This window comes from Pseudomyrmex gracilis, unplaced genomic scaffold, assembly GCF_002006095.1.
Source record: "Pseudomyrmex gracilis isolate BER0280 unplaced genomic scaffold, ASM200609v1 scaffold_3, whole genome shotgun sequence".
NCBI classification, from domain to species: domain Eukaryota; kingdom Metazoa; phylum Arthropoda; class Insecta; order Hymenoptera; family Formicidae; genus Pseudomyrmex; species Pseudomyrmex gracilis.
In genome coordinates this window covers 840,397-863,371 of record NW_018020587.1, presented here as the reverse complement: position 1 = coordinate 863,371, position 22,975 = coordinate 840,397, and the positions used below count along the sequence as shown (strand labels likewise).

The 22,975-nt window shown below is 37.6% G+C and overlaps 1 protein-coding gene across 4 annotated transcripts in view; it reads right to left on the bottom strand.

Moving 5' to 3' along the window:
* The window catches only part of LOC109854844 (BAI1-associated protein 3), a 63,020-nt gene extending 43,148 nt beyond the window's left edge, over window positions 1-19,872 (bottom strand). For all 4 annotated transcript variants that reach the window (XM_020428375.1, XM_020428386.1, XM_020428396.1 and 1 more), the window contains exon 1: window positions 19,651-19,872. The gene's annotated coding sequence lies outside the window, so the exon portion shown is untranslated. The remainder of the gene's footprint in view (window positions 1-19,650) is intronic.
* Between the last annotated feature and the right edge of the window lie 3,103 nt (window positions 19,873-22,975).

Sequence of the window (22,975 nt, the reverse complement as noted above, 5' to 3'; positions counted from 1 at the left end):
CCGATCTGTCCGCTTTCGCTCTTTCACGCAAGCGTCTACGCTTTTACATCAAAAAGTAGCCGATAAAATGCCTCGCACTGGTGATGTTTGATAAAGAGCGCCGGACCAGCCAGATGATCAAAGTGAAAGTCCAGAAAAATGATGTAGCACAAAACGTATTTAAAATTTTAACAACTATAAATTGTACACGACTCTCTTAGTATTCAATTACATATCAAAGAATCTTTATAAAGCCAGTAAGTTCCGAGCAATGAATGTACGTGAGAAATATTTTTAAAGTGTAAACTAATACGCATTATAATTTAATATTCATCATTAAATTAAATTCAACTCGAAAATCTACATCGATGCTTGCATTTCAATGCAGAAACTACTTCTCTCTTTCTCTTTTCTGTAAATTTAAAATTAAAAAAAAATAAAATAAATTAAAGTTTCAAATTGTGTGAAATAGTGCCACGATATACGCAATGTTTTTATTATTCTTCTAGGATCATATTCTTGGATAAGCAAACTTATATTTCTCTAATCTTATGCTTTATTTAAACTCTTCGAACGAGTTTACATATTCATGAAAGCGTAAATGTACAATTTCGTTCGTGGATTTATTCATTAAAATGCTTGGTTAAATTACACAAGGTGGTGAAAACTGAAATAAAACTTTTCAAAGTAATTCTGATTATCTGGAGACCCATTAAAAGAACGAAAAGGTATACCAAAGCACACACAAAAGAAGCAGGTTATCTTTACGTGAACCACAATATATATTCTGCTCGCCACACACTAAGGAGAGCAAACTCCGAGCTGTATAAGAAATGAGAAGAAAACGAAAAATTATGAAATATTAATGCGTTCTTTGGAACGAGATATCTTGGACATAGTAAAAAAAAAGTAGCAAAGATAATGACTCTATCAATTTTTTAAGTAGCAATAAAGATGACTATTGGGTTTTAGTAAATATTGAAATGGCTGATTTGACCGCGACTTAAACTACTGTAGTCAAACTCGTGAAAATTATGTATTAGAGCATTCATATAAAAGGAAAAAGATTAGATCGAGAAGGTAAGATCGAGAGAGTAAATAATGAAAAGCGATTTTGAGACAGTTCGTCGTATATGTAGAGAAAATTAAAAACGTAACTAAAGTCACGTAACAAGAAAGAGTAAAAAAACAACACGTGAAAATAACGTGACTGTAATTTATATTATATATAACATTAAATAATACATATTATACATATAATTTATTATATATTTATAATATTATACTTTATATTGTATTATATGTATTATATACATACTACGGAGTAATGTCACTGACCTCGGCCGCGCGGCCTTGGCGGGGTCATTGACCTCGGTCGCGCGGCCTTGGCGGGGTCACTGACCTCGGCCGCGCGGCCTTGGCGGGGCACTGACCTCGGCCGCGCGGCCTTGGTGGGGAGGGGTCACTGACCGCGGGCGCGCGGCCTTGGTGGGGGCGGGGTCACTGACCGCGGGCGCGCGGCCTTGGTGGGGGCGGGGTCACTGACCTCGGTCGCGTGACTGCGGTGGAGTCACTGACCTCGGCCGCGCGACCGCGGCGGTGTTACTGACTTCGGTCACGTGATTACGGTATATATATATATACATATATGCGTATGTGTGTGTATTATATATAGAATATAACATATAATATATATAATATTCTCTTTTTTACCCTTTTCCCTGTTACGTGTTGTTTTTCCACTTCTCTCTCTTATTATTTTTTGAGTTTGATTTTCATGCGTTATTTCTGACATTTCTCATATGTGTATTATATGGTTTATAAGACGTATATATTATCTGTCATCGCAGTGACAGGTTGTTCACTGACAACACGTTAAATAAAAATAACAATAGCTTGCGCGTAGCGCGCGCCTGTGGTGTGCTAGTACTAACAAAATTGTTTGTTTATATTTGCGTATAAAATATTAAATAAATTTACAAACTGTGTAAATTGTATGCATATGTAAAATATAAAGAGCTATAATTGTAATATAAACGCGATGTGCAAAACATGCGGTTAGAAAACTAATTTTGTTTCAGAAGAATCTTTTAACATGCTGTTACACACCGCGACGTAATTAACTTAATGTAGTTTGTATGACTAAAGCACAAAAATAAAATGGCGTTTTGCGGTCGGGAAAGTAGATACTTCAACGGTGAATATTCTCTATATTTGTTTTCTTTTTTTTATAAACTTTTATAATTTTTTTCTTAAAAAACACGCGCGTCTTTCTCGCGACGAGCTTTAACACATTGAGTTTCCTTCAACTTGCTCCCGACGTTCCTATAGCTCGACCATTCTTTAAATTCCGTTTACGTATTTTGCCCACGTAATAAAAAGAACGTATTTTCAATGTGGCATTTTCGTTTTTTCCCCATCGCTCGTCCTTGCTCCCATTCGTAGTTTTCAATTCGGGATATATATGCGCAGTTGAAATGGGGGAAATGAATACGAAATAGACGATTATATCTCGACAGAAAAGTCTTCATTCTTTTATACCAATTTGCACCGAGTGCTTCGTTTCGTAACCTGTGTTGACGCGGAGAAATTATAGCGTTTCAGATTCTCCCGATGATATAAAATTCGATGGGTACGTAAAGCGACGGTGCAATAATTCGCGATGATGAATGAACGACACACGTTCGCTGCCTTATAAAGAGAGAGATGAGAAGTTTCGATATCTACGTTGATTGATCACTCTCAACATGATTTTGTTTTTATCTTGCAGAACTGCACCATGATTTCTAATACTCGTTGATGCAACATACAATATCGCTCAAAAATTTTAAAGTCACGAGAGAGACAGTAATATTAGTAGGTGTAACATGAGAAACTACTTGTTTTATTCATTTGACATATTATTTAATTTGGAATAATCGCTCGTTAAATCCGCAAACAGTAAACATTTGACGAGTGTTAATGGAAAATTTCTTAATTACTCGACAAACTATATGTACAATAGTGAAATGTGATAAAATTTCAAAACCTCGATATAAACGGAAACAGTAGTTTATTTATAGTAATTGTAACAATTCGATTAATAATTTAAACGAGTTTATTTATTTAACAGAGACAGGATATTATTTTCTGTTTTATTTTATCTCGATAACTTCTCCATTTTACTCAATTTTTTAGTCAATTATTGAAATGCAAAACCGACAAACCGTAAACGCACATTTGATAAACTTGATACGTGCTCGCATTTATCGATCTGATGCGCGTCATTAAAAGAATAACATTGATTACATCCGCAAAATTATATTTGACGCAATGCGACATAAATGTTGACGCTAGCAAGCAAGTTGATTTGTATTACATTCAAATGCAGATAATAACGGGATTTGTTTGTTGTGCTCGTACTAAATACGCGTCTGTGCGTACATATGAGGATATTCATTTTCTATAAGCGCAATCGGACGGACCGATACCCGATTTTTCTTCACGTTTTGCGCGTCAAATTCTTTTTATCACGCGCACATGCGCACGATACTAGGAGTATCAACATGCGGGGTAATTAATCGACAGTTAATTGCGCGTAGGAGTAAGGCGTAGCAGGTAGTAAACAACACTGTAAACATAGATACTGCAAACAGAATGTGTTTACTTTGTTGCTGCTACAATATCGATCGTTCCCTTTTACATTGTTACGAATTTGTTCTCTTTATGAGCGATCCACGTCAATATAATATGCGTGGATAGCGTAGATGAAAAAGAAAAGATTTATGTCGAGAGCTCGCCCTTCGATCATTTTTGTTGTAACATCTGCGCGTGCACAACATCGACATTTTTTCATACAAATATTCCGTTTTGAATATTTCATACAAATGTTCCGTTGAAACACAAACTTGATTACAACAAGTTGGAAAAAGTGGTGGTTCGTCAATTACGAGGATTGTACTTAAACTTTGCGCTCGATATTGGTGTTAACATAATAAAGTTACCGTGCAACCGGGGTTGCCAAGGTGCACGCAAAAGTGCTGACTAGCACCGGACGGTATGGCGCGACAGTCAGATTATGGAACAAACTCATAACGCTAGTTTACTTTTAGTAACGCGTGCTATTCAAGGCGAACAACTCGCATTTCCACGCGACTGAAACTATTGATTCGAAACTTTTGACTTGCAACGGCAAATTTACCTGATTATTTGATGAAACGCGTTGTTAAAAAAACAAAACAGAGTTAAATTCTTTCATTAATTTGCACATTAAGAAATATTTCGCACGTACATCCAACATACGGTTTTTAAGTGCCTCGTTATTCATCTCCTACCTGAACGATAACTTTTTTTCATTTTGTAGCTTAGTCAAATGAGGCACGTGTGCACGTTGCGGGGATATGATGTTTAGGCATTGTCGCCGAGTTTATACGCGGTAAAACACATTATCTTATCGTTCAACGTTGTTGCACAAATGTCAGCAAAGTGACGAACAAACACGGACGCTATTAGCTGACTCACGTGGAATATGTGTGTGTACGTAATGTTGACGCTACCGGCACGGCAAACATTTTGGTAAAATTCAAATTAAATTAGCGTCATAAATTTTGCGAATAATATCGGTAATGGCGTTATTAGTTTGAATACAAAGTAAAACGGCAAATAAAGATAACATCGAAATGTCTCGGAGCGTTTTGTTATTCCGTGCGCGTGTTCATTCGCTCTTTACGCATTCGATCCGAGTGCGTTTCTTTATCTTCTCTCCTCCTCCTCTTTCCTTTTGTCCTACTTTGTGATTTACGGAAGCATTTGAAATCGCGACAATAATCTTCTCCTCGTTCGTAAGACATCCGGCTGATTAGCTGCCACAGATTTTCCGGCTTGTGCCGCACGAATGCGTCGCACGACTATATATCATTGCCGTTCTATTTTAGGTGCAGATAATTTCGCGTATGGTGGAACAAGGCCAACGATTTGTAACGTTCGCAAATATCAACAATGTGCCGTACGCATTTAATATAAATCACGAATGAATGATTTATTCGCTTTCGGTGTGCACCTGACAAACGAATTAACGAATTATCGAACGGAAGACACAACGTTGGGTTATTTTTAACGCATCTCGTAGAACGTAGATGCTGATGAGAAAACAGAGAGAGAGAGAGAGAGAGAGAGAGAGAGAGAGAGAGAGAGAGAGAGAGAGAGAGAATCGCATATGTTGAACATTTATCGATCGAAACGCGTCGAGCGTAATCGGGTGCATATTACGCACACGATGGGCGTAACACGCGCGTATTTTCACGTACCTACGTACTCGAATATGACGCACGCATTCATATTCGAGAAACGCAATATTGCCGCCGTGTTACTATTGGCAATCAACGGGGTTAGTTTCTTCACGAGTGAATAGCCACGGCGAAACTCTCGTCGAGTGATGCTCTCGTCGAAGCAACCAAGTGTACTTTTGTGGCGTTGACATATTAAATGTCGTCAATATATCTTCTCTCTCTCTTTCTCGCATTGGTATGTACATATTTTATTGTGCAATATATCTAATTTATATATAATATAAGTCTGTCACTTTTTTTTGGAACAAGAGCCTGAGACAGTAATATTCGTTTGTTTATTCGCGCTTGATATAGAGAACGTGGTTAAATAAATCTATCTGTCTATCTCAACTTTATTGACTGTGATATATGAAAACTGGAAACTAGAGCGCGCCGCCGTGTTAAAAATTCCAACATCGCGACGCAACAGAATGCGAGAGGAGTACAACAATCGATGTGCCTCGAAATTAAATATGAAACGAGCTCGTGTTGCGGACTTACATTATTCAGGCGCAAAACTTCCTGAAAAAAAAAAGTTATACGCAACAAGGTTACTGCTGCTTTGAAAATACTATTGATAATTTCTTTCAGACTTCGCAAAGCTTTCGATTTCTGTCACACGATTTCTTGAGCTCTAGAGTGTTCTTAGCTTCTTTCGAAGCTATGGACAATAGAACAAGTTGCTGCGGGAACAAGGTTAACGTGTCTGTGTATTTAATGATAATATTATTTTGCTATCTTAAAAGCTTCCACGTCTCTTTTTATTGTGCAAGCTTTGTCGATGTAGGAAGATCGGGGGACGACACAATGTCGTGTATCGGTCGGCATCCCCTCGTAGGGGTCACGATGGTCGTTCAAGGGCGTCAGGAAAAGCGATTCCCATTATCCCAGTCGATTCTCCTTGACCTCATTATGACATTTAACAGTTTCACATAGGTTCGCGCTACACGGGAAAACTTGCTTTCAGTCGCCAAACGTTAAAATCCGAAGATGCGCGACGGCGGGATAACATCGTCGAAAGTTAAGGACGATCGATGATGAATTCTTCGACGTGACGTGCCTTGAAGAAGAAAGGATGGGAGAAAGTCTGCGGTTCAACAGCCGCGAAAGAACATGATGGATAGCGTAGATCCAGCGATATAACACAAATCGTCGCAAGAGACAAACAGAAAAATCCTGTCCAAATTGCCAATACTATAAATAAGCACTTGCTTTGAATAGGATAACAAAAAATTATCGTGTCATGTCAACAAAGCATGTTAAGTATACACAACGATATTTTTTATCCCGTGAAAATATATATCTTGCAGCAAAATTTTATTCTATATAATAAAAATTATTTATTTGGTGGATTCTAATATTTATTTAAATTTTGTATAATAAACGATCTAGTGCGGTACTTCTTGGTCAAAGAAGTCTCGGAAGAAGTTGCTTGTCTGAATAGTGTTTTTTCGAATCGATTTTGTGCTTCGTCAAAAGACAAGTAACTTCTCCCGAGACTTCCTACTTACAGAGTTGAGAACACAGGGTTTGGAAAATCTTTTTTTCTTTCTTAAAATTTTGTGCAATTGCGCAGTTAAAATGCGACTTTTTACGGCGCAAATACATCGAAAAGTACTACTCGAAGATGCAATCGAGAAGATGAATGATGGAGAACAAAACTGGGCCGAGAGGAGCAGCACCTGATGCTTCGAGGCCGTTCCTATCTCGAGTACCGCATGAACAGCGCACCCTCCTCCATCTCACCTCTTTACGTCCATCTTTTCCGCATTGCCGTCCACTCGAGGGTACTTTTCCGCCTTTTTACTCTTTCTTTTGAATCTGAACTTACTCGCGATCTCGCGCCTGTGTCACGTTGCTTTATACATTTGTTCTCTCTCCTTTCTCGTTTAGCTTTTTCTCAAATATACGTATACGATACATTGTATTTTTACACGACACAAGGCGGAGAGTAAGGAAGTGACACGTGCGTCAGCTTACGCGTCGATCAAGATACACCCTTCCCTTTGTTCATCTATTTCTTGTTCCTTCTTTATATTTTATTGCCCTACCGTCGAGTTGACAACGCTTGTACTACGTTTTTTTTCTACCGTTTCTATTAAGATTTAAATAACTTGCGCTAAGAATCTATAATTATCCGAGTCTTACTGTGTGCGTTGTTTTCGCTGAACTATATTTAAAACTAAAATGTTGCGGCGACATAATGAGAGATTAAAATATCCTTGAATCTGTCTTGGTGTGTACAAGACAAACTCATTAATTCGTCACTTAGTTTTCGTCGTGTCTGCGAAAGAGCGAAACAAGCAACTTACTTCCTCGTTATGTTTGATAAGCATTATAAAACCGACAGATAATTACGCGCCACTGCGCGCGCGCGTAACGAAACTTGACACAGTCACTCGATAATCTCGTGTGAATTACCATTTTCGATTATTTCCGATAAACAGAGGAGAAAAATAGTTAGTTTTTTTTTGTCTCACGCGCGTTCCGATTACGCAAAACGGCGGTCCGCGCTTAAATGCCTATTTGAGTTAATATGATTAAATTTAATCCGTACACAACGCGCGCAAAATACGGCTTTTGTTTCGGTCGTTAAAACTTTGTGGCAAAACTTCACAGTGAAAAAATTTTAAATAAAACTAATATTATTATTTAACGCACAGTAATATTATTTTAATCGGTATTGCACAGTATAAATTATTTTGTTAAAAGTTTATTAATACTAACAAATATATAAATTGTATAAATCGCACACGGCTCTCTGGTATTGAACTATGTATATAATATTACAATTGTAATAAAAAATATGTAGCAACCAATAGACGTAAAGTTTCGAAAAGTCGAAATTTTTATTGAGAGTTTTCGATAAAAACGCGTGATAAAGAACAAGTCAAACATTTCGATAGGTGTTCGAGTGCGACTAAATGAATGTCGTCGAAAAAGCGTGTAACGATCTATACAGATGTAAATTTTTTACGGCCAAAGAGTATTCACGGCGTACAAAGTTTCCCCTACGGGAACTATAAATAATGTATACCTGTCGGTCACGCTCATAACATGGAAATCAAACATGGGCGCTGTCAAGTTCCATCTATAGACAAAGGCGCAATGTTTTATATATCGCGTTGTCTCTGTCTGTCACGATAATGACCGATAAATGAGAAGGCCATTTTTCTTTAAATTAACATCCTTTCCGTGTTTTGTTTTCTCTGTGTATGTACATTGCTTTTTGTGTGTAATTAAATACGCGACACACAATCCTTATTTGACAGAATTTAAACAAATGATCGGGAAAAGCGTCTTAATTGTTAAGAACAATCAGAGAGATAATTTCTCATTCGGCTAATCTCGCACAATTCCCACTAATGTCGGCTATTCTCACGAGATTAATGTACTTTACCGATAATTATCTAGAGGAACCTCGGTTAGTTTCCACGGAAAATTGCGACCGCAGTGAACACACACCTTTTGCATAAAAAAGAATAATGTTTCTCGTTAGTCATTAACGTTATTCGCGTCTTTCTTTTTATCGCGAGCTGCACTTTTTATTAAAATAAAGTTATACCTTCGGTAATTCAACGATGTTAAAAAAAAATCCAATAAAAACACAAAACTTTGTTAAAAACGTGTACACGTACGAGTTTTGTATTTTAATATAAAACTATTTTATTACTAAAAACTTAAAATACGTTAATACGAACAAAAAGCGCCGAAAGTTTTGTTCCCATTTTCTTCCTGGAAAATGAGAAAATAATTTTAAGTTTGTAGAAAATATGTTCTCGCGATTTCTCTACAAACAAAACGAATATCAATTATCTAATTAACCTATATTTTACATCGTCCGTTCACGAGTCACGTGTACATTGTTGCTCCTTTCCGTAATTTGAAATACATTAATGCAATAATAAAATCGCGATGCAAAGATGTATCTATTATTTAGATCGGTTTACATTTTGCAGTAATAATTAAAACCGTGTTGACGTTCTGATATTGTAAACACTGAAGTAAATATATTCATTCATAGGAATCGTAAAACGACATAACACATATTGTGCGTGTATATAACACGATTGCTACTAGTATTTACAAAACATTTGTTTTTAGACACACAAAGCAAAAGTCGAAAATTCGAATCTCTCGCGTTCCGTATATTTAATTATAACGTATTATCTGTGCTACAAGGTATCTCAGAATGTCACACCAGTGCGACGGCATCTCTCACGGTGCTACGGATGGATATCTCTCCAAATTCCTCGCACATCCACATATTTATCATGCCGCGTCGAAGTATTCTACGCCGGTTCTGTTACGGAGGATATGTATTTTCGAGTACGCCCTTCTTAGCATTCTGATCTCACGCGGAAGACGAGCAAATCGGATTACGCTTGTGTCCGAGAGATCGTGATCACAGAACACATCCCGACGGCGCAGTCCGACTTCGATCGGCTTTCTTCGATCGGCGAATGTCTAGCATTACACTCTCTCTCAATAAACATTATTTTGTTCGAAAAGCAAGAATGTTTATATTGAAAATTTTTGATATTTTCGTTTTTATCAAGTACGAAAAGAAACAGCGGTTTTGGTATATATATTGTTTTTTTTTTTTGCGACGTAATTCGTAAAAATAATTTATGTACGTGTTATTTTAACAAACTTAAATTTTTTATCTCTTGACGAGAGCACGCAAAAGGATAATTATAATTAGAAATATACTTGTAAAATATACTTGGTAGTGAAGGTACTCAGCAGATACTACAATGTCTACGCGGTGTAAACATTTAAGAAGTCACTTTATATTTTCCCGGAATTTAGAAATTGGTCGTTTCCTCATTACGGAAATAATGTCCATGTGAGCGCGTTCGAAGGATCGTCGTCGTCGACGGAACGCCAGAAACAGAGTGCCGAGCGGAGTCGTTAAAACTTGGTTCAGAGAGCCAACATTTATTCGCTTCAAAAGTTTCACCGTCCAGGCAGGTCGCAAAACGACAAGGCTCATGGAAATTTCCATCTCTGTCCACGTGTAGTCAACAAGTCAAGGATACGTGTGTATTTATATATGTATATTTAAAATGTATCAGTATTATATATATATATATTTCTTTTTTACATTTATTGTTTGTTTCTCGACAAAATTTCAACGGAAAAATCTCTGCAAAATAACTTCCTATCGAACAAATTTACACACACACATTCACAAGGATGTGAATATTTATAAAAAGGAAAAAAGATGAAAAATGAAGAACGCATTCTTTTCGTAAAAAGAATGTTTTTACAACCGTTATTCGTGATACACTTTGTGTTACGTCGCGTGTATTTTGTTATTTCGACGTTTCGCTGTTGCGCATTGATCGAATGCCAGAAATCTTCGTACGAGAAACGTGCAAGAGATATTTGTATCTAAGGAGCGAAATATGAGGTGCGTAAAATGTACGGGAAAATTTTATGTAGTTTTTTTTTCGATACATGTATTCTCGTTGCTAATAATATTTAGCACTTAGGATCGCATTGGGAGTGGGAAACAGAAACAAAAGGCGGGAAGCGAAATGAAATACACTTGTTTGTCGAGCGAATTGCGCGCTTGGACAATAACGCAAATATCATTCTCAAATGTGTAGAGGCTTTTGCATAGAATTGCGAATTAATTCCGCCTATTTCAAATTGACTGCAAACGTGCGTTTAATTCACGTCTCGGTTACTTTGTGTAACTTCTGATCAAATTCTATTTCCGTAATAACAAAATTGCTATCTCGCAACCAGAAACTCGAATACGGTTTGATGTACAAATGTATGAAAACACGGTCTGACAAAATTCATTAAACAAAGACAAAACATTGTATAAATGTGCACGGACACACAATTATACATATGTAAGTGCGCGTGCGTCGAACGTGTGCGAGGCAAATCGATCATTTATATTCGTTTTGCCGCTCACGATTGTTAATCACAAGTAACCTTTCCGGAAATGTGGATCTCGAAGCAATTCGCACGAAGAGAAGAGGTCGCTGAAAACGTTGATAGTGACAGCGCAATTAATTCTCGTAATGCATGCTCGAAACGGCCGGACATTCTCGCTATTATCCAACACGCGATATCGAAACGCTCGGACAAACAGTTTCAATTTGCCTACCGCAGAAACTCGTGCTCCATATTTCAGGTACGTTAGCGTCAGAAATGTACGTATACGACATATCGCGCACACGGAAAAAAAGAAACGCTTCAAGAAGGCTGTGATGGGTGATAAATTGCGCCAGTAGTTCGAGTCAGCGTCATATATCCAGACAGTTATTGCGCGAGAAGTAGCGTTCACACTCACTGTGTTCGTTTGTTCGAATTATATCGTGCAATATCAAAGTGCTAATATATGCAATGTCAACTGCTCTTTAAAGTTGCGAATTGTTGTAACATTGCTAATTAATTTAGTATGTGTGTGTATATCGATGTTTGTTTCATTTAATTTGAATTTTTGGTATATTTTTACTGACATTAATTATTTTATTTTCTGGCAATATTTTTTGAAGAAAAATCTAAATAAACATATATATATATATGATATAGATGTATGAATATTTAATTAAAATAACATTTAATATATATTTGAGGAAATATCAGACAAATTTATTTATATATGTGTGAGTGCGTATAGCACACGGTAAAATATTGCCGGATAGCAATATAATTGCGATTATATTCATATCGTTTGTGTTGTAGTTGCAACTTTCTTAATATTATTATTAATTTTGTTTCTCTTTCTCTCTCTCTCTCTCCCTCATTGATGCTGCGAAAAACTCGGCAAGGAAGAACTTGAAACGAACACGGTGTGTCAGTAAAGAGAAATTACATTTTCTAATTAAATCTTGTTACGTGCAACGAAGATATTTAAAATAGCACAGCCGCGGCGAAATTAAACCGCGAACGCAAGAAACAGCACGTGCACACCGCGAATATTCTGATTGGTGAAGCACAACGAGTTGAAAAAGTTGAAAAGGAAAGCTTCGCGGGTAGTATATATAGAATACGGTAATAAAAGCAATAAAAACTTCCCGAGCGAGGTGGAAAGAGTCGGTTGCACGCTCGATTCTTCGATTTTTTTGTGTATCGCAGGCGGCATTTTAAATTAAAAGCCATCGACTTTCCAATAGCTCCACCACCGTAACCGCTTCGAAACTGGTGGAAATTAACTGATCTTTGAGAGGCAAACAAGAATAAAAAAAAAAAAAAGAGAAAATATCGAATACACACATATACACAAAAAGAGGCCGAGAAGACTTATCGACTGATGAAGTTCTCGAATGAGGCGTATCATATTGCGTTTCAATTAACCATCGACATTAATTCACGCGTAATACGCATGAATGGAATATTCTATGTATTATTCAGTAACACGAACCATAGACGTATCGGGCAGTTTTATTAGAGAATTGTTTGTGCGAATTTCAGTTTCATGAGTTAATCTCATTCCGAATTTCTGAATAAATGCACGAACATTATGTATTATTTGACGTTGACATTTCCGTTAGTAAAATTCTTTAGTAATTAAAAAAAAGAATTTAAACACAAGAAAGCATATTTGTTGTAACAAATTCTCAAGTAACCATAAGATCTATTTACCACGCAAGCCTAATTATTACGTTGATTTGCGATCGTTCTTTCACGAATTTCCGCTTGTAATATTATCTAAGCTGAAAATCTCACGTAATATTGGAATATCTAAATTTGCGAAGCTACTTGCTGTGAACTGTAAGTCGCGAATATCAACAATATTTGTATATTTTAATTGCTCGAAAGGTCATCGAGACACAACGCGGATTGTTATTATTCCGTTATTTTAAAATCAACTTGTATCTGACGAATGGAAAATAATAACAAAACAGAAACTACTTATATATTCCGAGTGTATAATCCTATTACCTTAACATTACACTCTTGCGTTGAAATCACATTCCTCGAACGTGGAAGTTTTAAATTTTACTGTTTATATTTTTAATATCAAAAATAATACATATATAAAAGTAATTGGAAAAAAGAAACATTTTTACACCAATAATTTTACATTAAACAATTAAATTATTTTTAATCAAAGCTTAGTATCAAAATAATTTGAAGACTTTTAATTCTATAGCTTATATTTTTTTACATTGCAAATAAACAAGATAAAAAACTCAAGTATATGAAGTAAAAATAAGAGTCAAAGTTTATTAATAATCGATAAGTAAGTTTTGTTTAACAGTTCCGTATCTCTCATAATGTTTAAACTGTAATCGTTTTGTAATTTAATATGTAACATCTCAGAAGTTAATCTTTTAAAGTAGTTCGACTCGTTATCAAGTTGCAAAAAATATTCTGCACACGGTTTCTATTGGCCGATTTCTACATATACTTAAGTTTTTTAACATATGAATCCAAGGATACTCCTCATATCCACGTAATTTAAACAAGATAAAAATCTCTATGTTTAGTGCATATATATACAATATATTATAAGTACGTCGGCACTTTTCATCTTTTTAATAAGGAAATGGGAACCTCTTTGGATAACGAAATATTCGGAAAGTCATTAGGATTTGCTGGCACAAACGGCCATTATCAACCGACTTCTGTCAATAGCCGCAAGCTGCGTGGAATTCACCGTCACTCACGGACGTCAACTGGCGCGTACAAGTCAATCGAGCGCCAATAACGAATGTGGTTTGCCTGCCACCGGCTCTCTCTCTCTCTCTCTCTCTCTCTACATACGTAGATTACGATTATTATAATTATTGGCCTATCATTAATGCACATGGAACACAGAACGCTATGTGTGTGCCCATTACGCGGCTCGCGCCACGGAATTTACCCACACACAATCCCGTTCCAGCGTCGCCAAGCAGCTCCGTTAATTACATTAATTAATTTAACCAGGTGTCTGCCGCACCCGCATGCTTTAAATATGCGATGACGGTGATAAGCCAACCGACTTGTCGCGATACTTTACTCCGTAATAAGTTTTAGATCAGGCCACATAAAGACTGAACGAATGTGGAAGTTTTACGCGCATTTTTTTTTTATTACGATCGCAATCTTATCTCAGCACTTTGAAAACAAGCGACGCAATAATCACTCGCGACTCTTTCAAACGCCGATAGATTAATCTGAACGAAAACAGCCGAGTAATCTGTCCGGGGAACAAAAAGATTTCTCATCAAAGAAGCGCTCTATCGATGCATCCTCGACGCGCATTATAACAAGTCGCGCGCAAATCCCCAAAGATCCCGTTCGCGAGGGTTTTCTAAAATATCTCGTTGCTATATTATTCGTGCTTGCTATGCACGAGCGATGTTACAGCTACTATTATTGTCTGCGAGAAATATAACAACTAGAAAATATTGAGGAAAATTAACGCGAGGCATCCGGCGAGATTTGCCTGGTTTTCTATACCTGTCGCTCGCTCTCGTTGCTTCCCATTATCCCTCTGTCGTGCTCACAGGTCGAAAATTCCTCTTTCTCTCTCTCTCTCTCTCTCTCTCTCTCTCTCTCTCTCTCTCTTGCTTCTTCGTCTGCCTCACGTTTGCCTCGAACGACCGTAATAGAGATGGAGGAGCGAGCCACACTCTGTCGACCCACCCTGCCATGTACAGGAATTGTTTTCGGTAAAAAGCCTCAACCTCTCCCTCTCTCCTTGTTTCAGAGAGGTTGGATCCGTCGATTCTTCCGCAATGCACGCGTAACGGCCATTGTGCTCGCCATTATGTTTCGCCGACAAAACGGGCGATAGGTGTATCGTATATATCGCGTGTAGATACGTTACATATATATACTGCAGATTTATAATACACTTTACGTAAATTGGCTTCAATTTTCGCAGACCTCAAAGCGCCGCCGCGCCGACGGGGACGGGCTGTCGATGACAGTCTCCGCTGGAATCCGCCGGATCGACTTCAATTTCACGAAAATTTCACTCGGAATCACTGTTTGTGATAACTAGTTTCAGTTGCCCGTGTTGCGCAACTCTCTCGATAATTATGCAGAAAACAAAATTGTCACTACAGAAACAACAACCCGCTGGATCTAATAGTTTATATTTTTATTTATTTAGTATAAGCGGAATAACTCCCTGTTGTTGCAAAAAGAAAGAAGATGGAAAAACAAGATTGTCGGACAGTTGCGGTCGAAAAAGGTATATAAAAAAGTAGAAGAAAGATAAATACAATTATGCGAACTCTATTGCGATTTCGAATTTAAATCTTCGAAGGTTAAATCCCAGGAGCAACGACTGCCACTTCCGCAAAAGTTACAAGCAGAGAGACTTAGTTTGTTGATATAACTTGAAGTGAGATATACCGCAGAGTAACCACCAGATGAAGAAGTCGCGATTAACATTTTCGTTTTCTCCCCCACGTAAATACGACACGTGACAGTCTTGCCTCGATATATTGGAACGACGTCACACACATACGTAATAACAAGCATACCTTCGAAAAGATATATCCGTCATAAAGTTGCAGTGCAAGTTTGTTAACACAATTAGGCTTATTATACGGTTAGGTTTAGGTTTATTATGTACACGATTGTAGTTATGTTCTCAACGAGCTTACCGGCTAACGGCGAAACTCGAAGTTTAACACAAAGCTCTTCGATTTACGGTGAATATTTCGAGATCGCGCGAAATTGGATGCTCGAGAAGGCGGACGGGAAGCAATATATTCCCCAATCAATTTAAATTCTACTAAAACATGTTGAGATCTTAATTCTGAAAACTTTTGGGAGATTTTGTCCGCAACATTTTTCGAAACTCTCTCTTCAAAAATTATTAAAAATAAACTACATAAAAACTCTGCACTAAAGTTTTTTTATTTTAAAATCAAATAAAATACATCAAAGGTTTACTTACTAAAATGCAAAAAAAAAAACGGTTCAAGATTAAAATCTCTTCTTCAAAAACAAGTTACATAATTGCAATGTGAAAACTTCGCATGCACATCTGCAGGATTTTGCATTTTATGCGAGCTATAAACGATGCATCGTTATTCTCTGTACGTCATCGCTCATAATATCATCTGAATGAATATCGTCACGGTCGGGAAAAAAATCTCGATCATCTTTATCCGTCGACAGTATTTCCGAAGAACGAAGAAGAAGGCGGAGTAAGGATCACGTTCCGTTCGTGAACTTTCAACGTTCATTCAAACACAGTTCTACGGGGGTCCTAAATCAAACATACACTACGAAAAACAAGCGGAATAAAAATTTGCAACGTGCGCTTTAGAGAGATGAGTTCGCAGAGTTGAAAGTCGTGAGAAAATTCCGCGTTGTGTAAATCCGCGGGATTCTGCGTCGATTGTGGAAGTTATACCGTGTTCGATTTAGCACTCCTTGTTCGCGAGAAGCGGAAACGCAATGAACAATGTGTTTCCGCCGAGAACGTGCGGATCAAGTGCGTGTTTTTCGTATTCGAATTGAGTGCGCCGGGGAAATCTCTTCGCTAGTCCGTTCGTCGTCAGTTTTCCTCCGCGTTTCACAGTCGGCAATAGATTTCTGATGGATTCTTCCAATATCGGAAAGGCTTCGGAGCTCTTTCACCGCGTATTTTCGCTTCATAATCATCGCCGCCGTTCAGCCCAGTGACGGCCCATGCACAATCGGTAATTTATCTCTCCGCGATGTGTCGATAGACGAGAAATAAGTAGAAGGTAATTGTTCTCGAGCATATATAATAGACAGACGGCTGTCTTGTCGCTTAATTCCGCGCGTCATCGTGAATTAAAGTGCGAATTGAAGTACGTATCATCCCTCGTCCGGACATTTGTAATGCAAATACAGTAGTTTTCATGCGGTACGTGTGCGGAACGTATGCAAAATCAAACTCCCGTTCCTTGAATAGCTTGTATACGTTAGTTCTTAGAGAAAAGCTTCATTTAATACCCAACTTGCATAAGTATTAACATGTTAAGCGTTGCAATATTTTGTTAACGTGTTCGCGAGAGTAAGATATCAAGCAAGGCTTCGTTTTCTTTTGTTTACATTTACATTTAGGTATAACAATTAATATTATATCACTATAAATGCATGTGTTACAAGCTTTGTTTATTTGCAAATGTTTTTTTGATGAGATTTCAATGGAAAATTCACATTTCTCACTTGGTATTTTTCATCTTTTGAGTTTTTTTTGTTCACTTCTTTTTTCACCAATCCGACGAGAAAACAGTCGGTAGAGTCTTTCCTGTGTCGCGCCGTCATGTGGAAACGGATCTTTGTAATCCGACAGATGTCTTTGATCACGTTTTCTGTCACTGGCAAGGCAGGGCCGATCGATCGCGTAAGAGAGAGAGAGAGAGAGAGAGAGTTCGCTGATTCACACTCTTCCGAACGCACGTACAACAACACAATCACGAAGGAGAGTCCCCGTCGTGTCGAGAATGATTACTCGTTTCGGCTGTCATTTAATTAATGGTCGCTACACGGCCTCGTGTTCTCTTAACGAAGACTGCGCGCTGCGCCGTTGATTAATTTTAGTACCACGTTCGGCTCGCGCGGTAGCAAATCCTCTTGAAAATGAGTTAATAACTTTAACAGATTCCCAGATGCAAAAGTCGCGACAAATTCGATATATCTATCGATTTATGTGTTACGGTTGTAGATAATTTCTGACTGTCCGGCTTTCGAAATACTTGATTAGGATTTTCGCCGATGACGACGGTATGGATTATCTTATTGCGCGATTTCGTGCCGCGATAGAACGCTAGAAAAAGAAACCGAGTCGAAAGTGCATCAGTGTATTGACACAAAGTTTCATGCGCGTTGTCGTGATTTTGGAAGATAAAGTCAACAATATTTAATAATATAAAAATGTCTATTACTTTCTCTACATTTTCCCATAAAATAAACTGCTTTTATTTAATTTAACTCTCAGCATCAATGCGTTATTAAAATCAATGTAGATCAGCAGTACGATCTTGCTACATTCGCTATGTTAATATCGCTGAATAAAATATTTTATTGTTTCATATATCTCGAATAATTTCAATTCCGAATAATATTAATTTAGTTTGAATATATATTGAATAAAACTCGCAAAGTAGAAACGCTCTTTAATTGATACAGATTGCTATATTTACGGCATGCCGAATCGAAAAACAGACATTTCGTCGTCGGCTTTCTATTAAGTGTTCCCGAAGATCATTGAATGAACGTCGGACAATACATAGCACGAAAGAAATTCTATCCATATTGCATCGACGCTCCCAAGCTATCAAGAGACATTATCCGTATATCGACCCGCGAATGACAATTCAGATAGAAGCGATAATTCTCGACATGTTCGACAGTACGTTGACCCTCGCTACTCGCTATGTGATCCGATTGCGTACGTGTCTCACCGAGATAGGAGCTTTGCATCAATTGGTTAGTCAAACTGTCGCGTTTAAGTAATGTTCGTCATTATTGTTGCACATCCCACAATCTCGACTATTAATCCTAATCTTGAATTGTTTTTTCTTGGCACCCTGAAACGCGTGAGTATGCATTATTTATTTGATTTTGAAATATTTAAAAGAATGTTGTGCGCAAAAATTGTTAAATCTTCTTTTAAGCGTTTATTAGTCTATTGTTTTATCTGACAAAGAAAACAGTTTTACGTAATTTATTTGTGATGATTTTATAATAAAGTTTTTTTAATAACAGAGTCAAAGATGCAAAACAAAACAGACTCAAATGTTCAGAAGTAATATGAAAAAAGTTTTAAAGCACGCTGCACGTTTTCAAGTTACTTTAATAATTTCCGCGAGATTGTCTGTGTATTTATATTTGCTTTACTTTAAACAAGTTTTTCGTGCAACTTGGAAACGCGACAAAGACGAGCTCGATTGCAACTTTTTCCATTCTCGATTTGATTCAGTAAAACGATCACGTACGCAAGCAGAATAGCCACTCAATGACGTGTCGATCACTTTTACGGCACGCGTGTTCTCAATTTTCCAAGTTTTTCAGCGTTTGTTACATCAATCTTTGAATATTTGGAAAACAAAAAAAATGTGTACGAAAGCAAGTAGTAAAAATCAACAATAAATATCCACCGACTGAAAAGTTGACTGTTGTGTCACCGACGCTCACTTCTTGTATAATATTAATTTTTAATTTATTATTCGCAAGAAAGGAAGTTAAAACTGTTAACATAACTACGGATAAACAACAACAATTGTGTCATAGAATGATTTTGAATCTCTGAAATGACAACGCGCAAATCAAAGCGCGCGCGCACGCCTCAAATTACGAAACGGAGCCTCCCGTCATCCGATCTGGCGGGTAACCGGAAACGATCGCGCGATCTACGAGTGTTACTGGTGACCCAGTTTGCATGCGTCAGGACCGAACGCAGATTCCGATTACTCACCGTCGCGCTGACGTCTGACGGTGTGATGGCGAGCAGGAAGAACGAGACGCCGAGTTGTGTCGCGCGATCTTGTCCCTTGTATGTTAACCGCACTTTCGCGATTTACGAGTGTTTTCCGGATGAGAACGAATAATCGCAGCGAAGGGAGAGCGGAACGACCCGAATGAGGCGCGCGCTTCGAGAATCGAAGTGGGATAGCCACTTGTAGCGCCGACGGATGACCGGGTGCGTAAACCAGACTGGCGGGTTGGCAAACAGGTGAGATGCCGTCGCGTGCCTTTCTCTCCCTCTTTCTCTTTCTCTCTCCTTCCTTTCCTTCTTCTGTCCTTCTCTCTCTCTCGTGTCCAATCGCGCCCTACTCCTTCCACTTTCACCAGTTGCACCCTCTCTCGATCTCACCCCTCTCTCTCTATTCCAGGTGATTTCCCCTCCGAACATCGCTCCATCTTGCTCTTGTTTAGAATTACAGGAGATCGTCTGTCTCGTTTCGTCGCTCTTACATTTCTCACTTTTTACCACCTCTTTCAAGAGACTTCTCTGTCTGTTCTATAGACTAATTTTTTCTCTTTTTGCACTCAAACACGGTGTCGCCGTCTCTATTCATTCTTCACGCACTCCTATTTTGTCATCTGTCTCTTTCTCTCAAAGCGGTATCGCTGCTCGGTCTTTCTCGCTTTTTCGTGGATGTCTCTCTCTCTCTTGAGACATCATAGCACGCATCTCCCTTCTCGATTCACCCTCTTTGTTGTCTCTCTTGTAGCGGTGTCTCACTCTCCAGCTTCCTCTCTCGCGTTCTCTCTCCTAGGTTTACCAGCACCCCTTCCATGTTTCCAAATCCCCTTCCTTCGTCTCTCCTTCGGCGCCACTTCTGGCCGTTTCACCCTCTTCAATGACTCCCACCAGGCTATTTCTCGATGCCGTTCTACCTATCGAGGTTCGTGGCGCGCTGGCTCTATCTCACCCTTCTCGCAGGGGGCATCGGAGGTACTTGCGTGCGCATCACGTCCATCGATCTATTTCAGCTCACCTACGCTCCTGCCAGGCCGGGCCTATACCTGCTGCCGCGCTTTCATGCTCCTCGCGCGTACGGATACGTTTACACCGCGTTAAACAAGGTAAAGGAGAGTGGGTGCGAACGAAACTTCGATAAGAGACCCTAAGACCTGATTTTGATTCTGGAATATTGAAATCAAGAAAATTTAAAGAAGAGAATACTCGTATTTTGGATTGTACTCACGTTCAGCAAGTAGAATCGCCCGGCGACCGAGTCGTCAGATGAAACATGACAGATTGCCTTGCTTGTTTGTTTTCTTGTTTGTTTTGCGCAACATCTTCGTGACTGAGTGGGTTTATTAATATTCATTGATCTCTTCAAGCTGTTTTTTCTATTCTTATTTTAAATTACTGTTTTTTTTTCAGGTTTACAATTGTTATATTTGTTTGTTTGCTTGTAAACGGGAAAAACTCCCAAAAGAATCAAAAACAGAACAAAATACAAAACAGATAAAAAATAAAGACAAAATAAAAATAATGTAATAAAAAACATATACTAACGTAAAAAAATATACACGAAAATATACAGAAAACGATAATGAAACAAATGATCAGGCCAACAAATGTTAAGAACAAAATTAATGTTACATTTACATGTTGTTGTATTTACATATTGTTATATTTACAAATTTGTGAATCATTTTATTGAAATTGTGCGTCGTCTCTTTACGTAGATGTTCTCGCGTCGCAATCTGTGCGTTAATTGAATAATGCAGATAATGCGCGCTTTGTGCGCGCGCTGTAATATCTCATCTTTCACTCTACTACAATATTCTGTTTTAGGGGATGATTTCCAAGAAACTTGACCTTATCTCAGCTAATCCCGCGATAAATCGAGAATTGATTGCACAGAAGAGAGAATAATGTCAAAGGTTTTATATGTCTTCATTTTATAATGTAAACAAAATATATTTTAAACAGTTATACGTTTTTGTTTTACTGTGATACATTAGCGTTCTCTTAAGGAAATGTTAAAATACAATAAAAAAAGCCACATGTGTAAACAACAATTGTATTAACATCACACTTGAATTGTAATTTCGAGTTAGTACCAATAAGTTTGCCGTAAGGAACTTTACCGCGATGTTCGTTCTCCAACTTGCGTGATTGTGATTTCCATGGGAATTACCTGGTGACACAAATGTCACCTGTACACCTTCACAGTTATTCGTGACAGTCACGCATCGAGATATTAAACTTTATCGCAGGAAGTTTCTTCGTGATAGTTGCCAGCATGAGAGAAATGTCTTATCAAATGTTGTATTTTACTTCGCGACAAAATCCGACAAAATCTCTCGAACAAATTGTGTACAAGAATACACACAAATACGCAAATATAACAGCGAGAACGCGAATTGCTAATTTCAGTATATCTACAATTTAAATTCAAATTTTACTAAAAGTCGTGAAAACAAATACTTTCTTTTCCATTTGTTGGCGCAACACAACAGAACTTATAAATTCGCATATAAAATATGTATTTTCTTGTCATATTTTTGTCACGTAGGATATCGAACTTGAAAGTCAATCTCGTGTTATTCATTCACTCGGGTTTTTATCGTCGCTTCGTAAATTTACTCGCCGTCGTTTAGCGAACTCATTTAGATCAACAGATAAGGCACGTAATTTCGGACAAACAAATAAATTAGTTAGAACAAACCTAATATTTTATATGAAATGTTTTGTATTTCTAACGTCACGTGTTGAAAATGCGCGGGTGATATTGTTTTTTTCATTTTTCTAGATTTTCTCTAACCCGCTAGGCATTTTGTCGGATTTTTCTGAGCAATATTCTGGTTGGTACAAACACGCAAATGATTTGACCAAATGCTACTTCTGGACACACAACCAGTTCGTTTTTTTTTCTGCCTTTCACGATATAAAAATGCGTCACGATTTCCAAGCTTATAGATATTAAACGTAAATACGTACGGCTTTTGGAACAATTTTCGATTTTAGTTTGTAGATTGATAAGCGCGTCATGCTTTTAAAAGCATGTCACGTTTTTGCGCATAAAACATATTTATCACTCATTAAAAACACGTTCGTTAGTATCTGACTGTGAGATAAATTGTAACGTGAAATCTATGTTATATAATATTAATTTTTTAATTAATCTTAGTTACAATAATACACGCACATATATATATTGCATATCAAATAACAAAAGTTAAATTAATTACAAGACCTACAATGTTTTTAAACGTTGTCTATTACGTTACTTTAGACATTGTTACATGAGAAAAGAGTAAAAACTTTTTCGAGATGATTA